This window comes from Rhamphochromis longiceps, unplaced genomic scaffold (genome assembly GCF_057381845.1).
Source record: "Rhamphochromis longiceps isolate RC_006_pf unplaced genomic scaffold, R_longiceps_female_GT1.1 unmapped_scaffold_4, whole genome shotgun sequence".
In the NCBI taxonomy this organism is placed as follows: Eukaryota; Metazoa; Chordata; class Actinopteri; order Cichliformes; family Cichlidae; genus Rhamphochromis; species Rhamphochromis longiceps.
Window position 1 is genome coordinate 1,393,025 of NW_028187224.1, and position 9,363 is coordinate 1,402,387.

The 9,363-nt window shown below is 45.6% G+C and overlaps 1 long non-coding RNA gene across 1 annotated transcript; it reads right to left on the bottom strand.

The window, feature by feature from the left end:
* Positions 1-960: 960 nt before the first annotated feature.
* LOC146640635 (uncharacterized) lies at positions 961-7,814 on the bottom strand. Its single transcript, XR_014910002.1, has 3 exons — positions 7,334-7,814; positions 5,506-5,573; positions 961-5,129 (listed from the first exon to the last, which is right to left on the bottom strand). It is a non-coding gene; the product is annotated as an uncharacterized LOC146640635 (long non-coding RNA).
* Between the last annotated feature and the right edge of the window lie 1,549 nt (positions 7,815-9,363).

Here is a 9,363-nt window from a genome sequence, read left to right on the forward strand (position 1 = left end):
CCTCAGTGTGTCTCACACCATTTACAGATGATTACAGGTCGTTTACAGTTCAAACAGGTCCAACATAAGAAATATGCAGAAAATATCCTGCTATAACAGTTTGGGTCAAAGTGCAGATGTTCCAGATGTTCTGAGTCTGTCTGTGTTTCATGTTAACATGTAGATGTTGGACCAAAGTGAAGCTTTTTGATGTGACAGCAGGAATGTGAAGTGTAACTCTGAGCTGTAGGAAATGAAACTAAACGGACTTTTTCTCCTTTATTTATAGGAAAGTGTAGGAGAGCAACAGATGAACAAGCGTTACTGTAACAGGAAACATCAGAGGACCTTTATGTTCATCATCATCACTGTTTCCTTGTTCTGTCACAAACACACAACACTTCCTGCTCTCTCTCTGATGGATCTGATTGGCTGTTTCATTCCCAGGAGGTCAGGGCGTCACACAAACAGCTTTAACTGCACAACGACACACTTTAAATCATCTGCAGACAAACCTGTGTGTTTGGTTTATGAAGAAATAATAAAGACGTGTGTGCAGCTGTCCATGAAGCAGCTTCTCACACAAACTCTGACACTTCAGCCACTTTAATTCCTGCAAAGCTGCGTAATAAAGAGCTGTGACTGCTATGAGCTGCTGATGATGACTGCATGAAGCTCTCAGCTGAAGCTTCTTTCATTTATTTTAATGTTAATGTCGCCTTTTTAAGTCTGTGTGAGGATTTTAATGACACACATTAAAGGAGCTTCTTTGATTAGAATCAAATTCATGTTGATTTTCAGCCTGAAATGATAAAAACTTTAATAATTCTGTTTATAATCATCAACCTGGAGACTAATGAAAAGTATAATAGTGAAAGAAAGCCTTTATTATTTGAGTAATGCCTGAATCTGCTCAGAGACAACACAGAGGTGTTGATGACAGTTTGACATTAACTGAATTAAAAACAAAGTGCTCTTATTGTGAAAATCTGCCTCCTACTTCTTTAAATCATTTTTATGTATTTTTTAACGTCACAGTGAAACATTGAGGCATTAATCTGACACAGTTTGATCAGCAGCTGTGTTTTCACTGACGTTTCACTTTGATTTGTTCAGACTGAGCAGAGAGGATCGGTTCTCTGTGTGCGCACTGCTGAGAAACACAAGCTCATTTCTGCTGTTTCATGAAAAGTGTTATGGAGGAACAAGAAGTTCAGCCTCTAAACTCTCAGCGTGAGGACTGAGTGAAGAGTTTCAGAGCAGAGAGTTTTGGCTCACAGCTTTTAGCGTCTACACAAAGAGACGATTACGCACTTGATCTGAGAACATCTCCACCTCCTACAAACAAACTCTCCTACGAGCAGCTGTCACAACCACAACAGGCAGAAGACTGGATTTCTTCAGGTCAGATTTACTGCAGTTTGCATAAATTGTGTGTCACAGACTTTGTAGTTCACATTTGTGTGACTCGTTTAAATCTTCTCCTCCTGAAAGTGAAACTCTTACAAACACATCAGGCCACAACCTGCTGCAGGTTAATGATTGATCTGAAGGCAGCTGACCTTTGAGCAGGAACTTGTGAGTCTTTTATTGTGTTTAGCACTGCCAAGTGCTGGCCTCTGCTTCCACCATCACATTTACACTGGTAGGTTCAGCACTGCTGCCTGCTTCAGACTGAATCCAGCAGCACAAAGACACAAGTTAATAAAATCAGCATCTATTCCTTTATCACTGCTTTGTTACAGAGGAGAACAACGCTCCAGTAACGCGTAATCCGATTATTTTTTTGAAGTACCGAGTAAAGTAAGGGATTACTATTGCAAAAACAGTAATTAGATTACCGTTACTTTCCCGTGGGAACGCTGCGTTACTGCGTTACTAAAACCGTGATTTTTTTGCGAGAATGTCTCACGACAGTGACGTAAGCGAGTGCGCCGTTAGTGACAACAGCTGTGTGCAGATCAACAATGGATCATATATCGAGTGCAGAGAGAGTATGAGCGTGCAGCGTTTAAAGCGTGGAAGTACTGACCTTACTTTGAGTTTGATTCCATAAAAAGTGACAAAAACATTAGTGTCCGCTGTGCGTGGGAAGAAAACTTCTTTTTACAGCGAAAAAAACCCCTAAACTTCCAACAAGCACCGAGTAGCTACGACGTAATGGGAAACTCACAGAGAAACTCACGGATTCTTCCACTGACCGCGGCACACCTGCACCAGGGTAAACCTCCGCCTACCCCACTCCTGCTTTACAGGTGAAAATAGAGCAACAGGACCGCTGAGTCTTTGACTTTATTTATTTTCTGCTGTGTTTTACTTGCATCTATTTGAAAGACTGAGTGTAAACACACAAAATATTTTATTTTATGTGCTGGAATGTGCAGAAAATAGGTTTAAATGTTAAACTCATTTCTTCCAGTCAGAGAATGTTGCAGATAATTAAATGTTTGCTTGATGCATAAAGTTAAAAGATTAAAACTAATAAAACAAGTTTTAAAAAGAGACTTTTCCATTTGATTACATTTTGTATGATGGATTATGCAGAAAAAGTAGAATTGGGCTGAAAGATCTATCGCTTTATCACCTCTTCAGGTTGGAAATCGGGTTTTTAAAAAGTAACTAAGTAATTAATTACTTTTGAAAATAAGTAATCAGTAAAGTAACGGGATTACTTTTTTTGGGAAGTAATTAGTTACTGATTACTGTTTTCAAGTAACTTGCCCAACACTGGACAGAGTGTTGGCTTCATCACCGACACACGTCACCACATCAGGAAACAGCTGGTTCAGTGAGTATTTAAGGTTCACTGCAGACAAACTGGAGAAAAACGAATCACATGAAACATTTGTTACTGGTTTCTGACCTCGTCGTAGAGACTCACATACCTGTGTTCTGCTATCAGTGTGATCACATGTGCTGGTACAGTTTGCCAGGTTGACCCATGTAACCTCCACTATCCTGTAGACGTGGAATATGTTTCACATATGGATCGCTTCATTACTCGACTATGACTGTGTGCTTCACAGGTGCTTACTGAAGTGCTGCTTTACACAAAACCAGACAGTAAAAATAAGAACTGCAGGTCCAGACCACAGGTTTATGTGTTGATAATGATGATGTGCAGTCACTCATTGTCACAGGATACTTCCTGCAATGATGCTACGGGTCACGCAGTTCTGCAGAAGTGGAGGAAACAGATGCTTTTCCTAACAGAGACACTTTAATGACTTAAAGAATCTAACTGACACACAAACCTCAGTTTGTCTGACATTCATGAGAGTAAATGCTCCTGAATGTTCTGTTAGTTCACTGGATGTTCACCTGACTTCAAATGTAAAGATCCCTGAGACAAACTCTCACGAGTTCAGCGGCGACGCGATCGCACAACCAGCCGCGACGTTAAAGGCCGACGCGCTCACTACCTTTGGTTACAGCTCTCAGCTCACACGACATACACAAAAATAATGACGCTGGATGCTTCTGTGTCCTCAGAAACACCAGATCGCTGTTCACGAGAAAAGGATGGAAACAGAGTGAGACATCTCTCCCGGCGGACACACAAACACTGTGCTAAGGTTTGTTTCAAAACGGAGCTCCTGGGTTGTGTAGCTGCTGAGCGAGCAGGTGGCACACAAAGACGCGCTGTTAGGAATCATTACATCGAGACTGACAGGACGTCACTGGTACATAAACACTGATCTGTGGTTTACTGACAATGTTCTCAACAACAGACGCACAACCCTGGTTTGGTCTGGTTATTTGTGTTGTACGGCTTCGTTGGTCTGACATGATATTAAGACGAGCTTTTAGGGATGTCAGCAGAAGGATTTCACGTGCTGATGTCATATTTATGAATCAACCTGAACAGCTAATAGTTTACCTCTTTATTTTATAACACATATGAACACGTTATAGTAGATTTGTGCAATGTGTGTTTCACGTCTTTATGGGCGTATAGATCTGTAAACAGGCTGATGGGTGTGTGTCTGTTTATTGTAGCGGTGCAGAAATGTTAAAAATGATGATAATAACAACACTTCTCACGTCAGGCTACAACACAAACCTCCTGATAGCTGCAAACACCAAAACCCCCAACGACAGGCACACAAAGAGCGAGCAGGGACCCACCCTGACAGCATGTGAGCCTCCTACTACGACTCACTGTGGAGCAACACAACACCAGGAGACGGAGGATATGAGAGAGGATACAACTGCTGTGGGGGAGCAGCCACACACTCCACAGGAGACGACGGGGTGAGAGATGGTTCGGTGCTCCTAACATCATGTGGACGCTCGTCTGCACATAAACAAACCTCACCTAACCCCACCTCCTTTCTCTTTTTGCAGGGTGGGGTGCTCCATCCTTACACACTTTGCACCACGTGGCTCTCCATCTATTCGTTTACCTTCTTGGGTCTCTTCCTCCTCTGTCCCAGCCCATTGAGGCGATCGCTGGGGTCCAGCCTGTAGTGGGAGTGGCTGTCCTCGCTCATCCTGTCCCCGTCCACTCCGGGTTATTCCTTTCTTCTTTCTGTCCTCTGAATCGAGCTGACCTCTCTCCTCTCTGGTCCTCGCTCTCTGAGCCGGCGGAGCATGAGAGAGAGGAGTGGTTGGGGAGAGGGAGGGGAGACGAGCGAGGGAGGGAGGGAGCACAATGGTGTTGCCATGGCAGCAGCTGCCACCAGTGTTTATCTGGAAACGTCGCTGGCAAACCAGAATAGTTGCCACACGTTGCCACACTCGCACACTCGGCAGCCACACGTTTGTGTGCGACCTGCCCGTGGCTTCCTCGTTACAGACACACCGAGAGGAAACGCTCAGACACAAAGGCCGAACATGAACGAACACTCGTGTGTGGGAGGAACAGGGCACAGACTCCACGCCGTCGTTAAAGATGGCGTGTGTGCTAAACGGAGCTGTGCGCTGATTGATTAGTCAAGTGAAAAAAACAAAGGAAGCTGTCTGGATGGAGTTTGCTGCTCCCACTAATCAAAGAGATGCATCACAGCTGGAGCTGATTGATGCACGAGCGACCGTTTGCACAATCCCACCGACTCCACGCTTGTGTTTCCTTTCTGCACCATGTTGTTAACACTGACCCCACACTGTGTTCATGAGCTAAAGAAGTCAGGATGATTTCACTGACTCGTCTGCACAAAGCATTTTGTAGGTTACAGCATGAAACGACTGTAATCTCCACATTTACACTCACAATTTCTGTTTTACTCTCAAACTGATCAATAACAGCTTTCCTGTGTAACAAACACACAAAATAAAACAACTGTACCACCAATCAAACACACAAAATAAATGATATTGTGAGTTCAGCAGTGGGTCTGTGACCGGTGTGTAAGAGGACGATAGATGAGTGGGTGTTTGTAGAAACAACCTTTGTGATTTAAATGTGAGACAGCAAAGCGTCAGACAGAAGCCTGAGCTGAATATTTCCTGTGATATGAAGTCACCGTGTTTGGGTCGGTCAGTCGACTACTACTCAGTGAGTGTCCCACACACACACAGACCCACACAGACCCACACAGACACACACAGAGACCCACACAGACCCACACAGACCCACACAGACCCACACAGATCTTAATGATGGCCTCAGGCTTTGAGCTCCCACTAACAGCAGGTCATAGCAGCATCCCATTAATAGTGATGAAAAATGCAGTTACAGCTGCTTTTCCACTACTGGAAGTTAATCAGGTCAAAGCTGGAGCTTCACCCTGTTCAGACTGAACCATGTGAGCCGGCCTCACTCCACAGAGGACGCCTCCAGGACAAGCGTGGGCTCCATCGAGGCCCACAGCTGCTGTCACATCGTGGACGTGTTCTTTAGCTTGTTTTTCAAACAATCTCAGCAAACGTGCCAAAATCATGTTCAGTGAGACTCTGTGGCACACAATCCAAAAACAAAGAAGGCTAAAGGACATGCTCTGTGTGACCCACAGTCGTGGCTCAAATGTGGGACCTGAACACTGTGGGAACCTGAGGGGCAAATCTGAGGATTTCATTTGGCTTTTTCATTAGAGATAAGATGGATTATGTGAATGAACAGGCAACACACACACACACGTAGGGTAGCTGTAGCCCGACTGGCTCATCTGCTAATCAGAGGGTTGCTGGTTCGATACCTGGGATCCAAAGTGCAAACTCTTGGGGAACGAGTCTACTTTGTGTGCATCTGAGGTTGAAGCGCAGCTGGTTTCAATAAACTGCTAGTTTCCCTTTCATACTCCTGAAGGACGTTCCTCACAAAGAGCGAGGCAGCAAGTCTGTGCAGGTCCTCAGAGTTTCATCTCTCACCCAGTTCCAAGCCCAGTTTGTGTCCCAGATACATGCCGCCGATGGCCAGGAAGTGACATCACTGGATCAGTTATGAGAGCGAACCCTTCAAGACTCAAACCTGCCTGGCAACGAGGGAAACGGCTACACAGGAAGTCCAGTGACGGGGTGCAGATGTTCCATCACCGGGATGTCATCGCTTGTTGTGTTTGCGTCACGGGACTTCCAGGTTGTGTTGCTGTAACAGCCCCACCCACACCGAGGTGGTGCTCAACTGTAACTGAGAAACAGCGTCGAGTAGAGTCAAGTTGAGCTGAGGCAGTTATGTTCTACTGGAAAAGAGGCGACTGTGGCTCAGGACGTCAGTCGGTAGTTCGATCCCCGGCTGCTCCAGTCTGCGTGCCAAAGTCACCTTGGGCGGGATACTGGCCCCTGTTGCTGCCAGTGCTTTTATTAGATGCTCTGGAACTGGTTTAGTGCTTAGGGAGGGTAGAAGAGTGCTGTATAAGAACCAGTGCATTTACCATTTACCATTACTCTGGTTGCCAGTTTGCTACGGTCACCAGCGGTTTGTACAGAGGACACAGACCTGTATGTGAACAGATAGGGAGAGTGTTTAACTCCAGAGGAAAAGAGGCTTTCAGGTGCTGCATGTTCCACATGTGCACTGCACATCTGCAGCTAGTAGCTGAGGAGTGGTGTCCACGCACGCGACGTCCATACCCCCTCTGTCCTCCACAGGGGCTGAGATCCAGCTCTTTGGGCCCTCACAACCCCAACATCGCTCTCACACACAGCACCTGCTCCAGTCAGCTGATTAGACAGCTCATTGTGTGTGTGCGAGGTGAATTAAGGTTATTATAAAGGACATTCAGATATCATCTCTCATCTGGGAGAGCAGCCAGCAGCTGCAGGAGGTGAGCATCCAACGACATGATGAACCCAAAGACTCCAGCTCAGCCAAACTACAGTTACAGATTACAGTTACACTCCTAACTGTTCCTGCAGTATTTAAGAAAGACGTCAGTGATTCAGACCAAAACTGCTCTGCTAACTTCACATTTACTAAACATTAATGTTCCCAACACAGATTTACATGAGAATGACAGGACATCATAGCCCCCCCTGCCCCCCCTGATATTACATCACTTCAATCCCAAACAGAAGGAAAGGAAAGATCAAATCTGTCTTGAACCTCTGCTTCAAAGTTACAGGAACACTGGAGTCACTCTCACTGTCAGAGACCTCAGTGTGTTGGAAGCTGCTAGAAGAAGCAGATGGGGGAGAGGAAGAGGAGGGCCACGGTGCTGATCTGAGGAAGTCTTCTGATCAAACCACAGCAGACCAACAAGCCCGACGTCGTTCTGATCCAACATGAAGGCTTCCATCTGTCTATTCTGTCACATCGCACACGTCTCAAGTCATCCTGTTCAACCCATCACAACATAATAGTAACAATAAAACAAAGGCAGTGGAGCGTTCACCACGAGCTTCTACAAAAGTGCACGTTCATTTTAATAAAACTGTTTTTACAGCAGTGTGCGAACATTAATATGTTGTAACCAAACGTTTTGTTACACCAGCTGCACTGAACCTGTGGAGACTGGAAGTTATTTGCTGCTGGTTTGTTCAGACCTGTTACTGCACACCTTGCATAGTTTGCATAGTTTCCTTCACTGCATGCAAAGAGACGAGGCGGGTGGAAACCTGCGACCCTGAACACATCACCAGTGCATCACAGTCAAACACTCACGGCTGTAATCTATTTCAAATCAAAGTGTTTGCACGGTGAGAAGAAGCTGGCGTCGCTGGGGGAGCGTGCGCCCGGCTGCACTTAAACACAATCTTCATTGGTGCTGTGAAACATCCACGTCTCACTTCATCTGCAAAGAAACCTGATGCATCGCTTTGGAAATATTTGAAATCCCTCATTTGTCACTATGCACGACGAGTCGACCGGCTGACCAACCTCAGGTTATGCAGCGAGTGCTGAGAAGCAGCTAAATGGCTGCAGTGACTTTATTCCCTGAGTGGGTGTGTGTGCATGAAAGCCAAAGGGGGGCTGTGTAAGAGACAAGGGGAGTCTCTGTTGTGCTCACAAAGAGGAAACCAAGATCTGGATTTTATGGCCGAAAGAAGAAAACATCTTTTCAAAGTTTCCCAGGCCCACTGTGGAGACGCCCACAGCTCCCAGTGACACTGACCCACACTGACACCACCTCCATTCCTCACTGTGATAGGCCGGGAGGAGAAGATCCACACACACATTCACATCAGGACAAAGTCCCACATTCCCCTGTGCCACACACACACACACACACACACACACACACACACACACACACACACACACACACACACACACACACACACACACACACACACACACACACACACACACACACACGTCCTGCATGCTAAGAAGTGAGTGAAGGATGCAGAGGTGTTGAGACGGACACTGAGGATGTGGGAGCACAGACACCGTTCAGCCTGTGTTTGTGTATCAGAATGAATCAGGCAGAAAAACATTCAAAGCAAACTGGTTGTCCTAAAGTGAATCAGGCTGCAGTCAAACTTCAGCTGATCTCTCATCAAAGCTCCCAGATCGATTCGTGCTCCAGTTTCACCATTTCAGCAACACTGTGGGAGAACGGGGTCAGCTTTCAGCAGGGGCCACGATTATGCACAGAAGGAAGACGGGACACGGCCGGTCCTTCAACCATCGTATGGATGTAAGAGCCTAACACAGGTAACACAGGTCACAGCAGCAGAGCTGGTAGCAGCTTTGTGCGCTTGTAGAAAACTCAGCGGTACTGCAGAGGTTGTGTACTTTACCAGGGAAACGTATGTATTTTGTGTGTGGTTGAAGATTTCCAGGTTGTGTGTTCTCCTGTTTTATTCAGTTTATCAGAAGTCAGCAACTAAAATGTAAAAGCAGCTAAAAAGAAAAGACAATGATAGCATTGTGTGCACAGTGTGTTACAGAGCTGTTGGTGGCAGTCCAATCCAATCCAATCTTATTTATAAAGCACTTTAAAATAGCCAGCACAGGAACAAAGTGCTGCACGGAAAATAAGTTAAAACAATAGAACAACA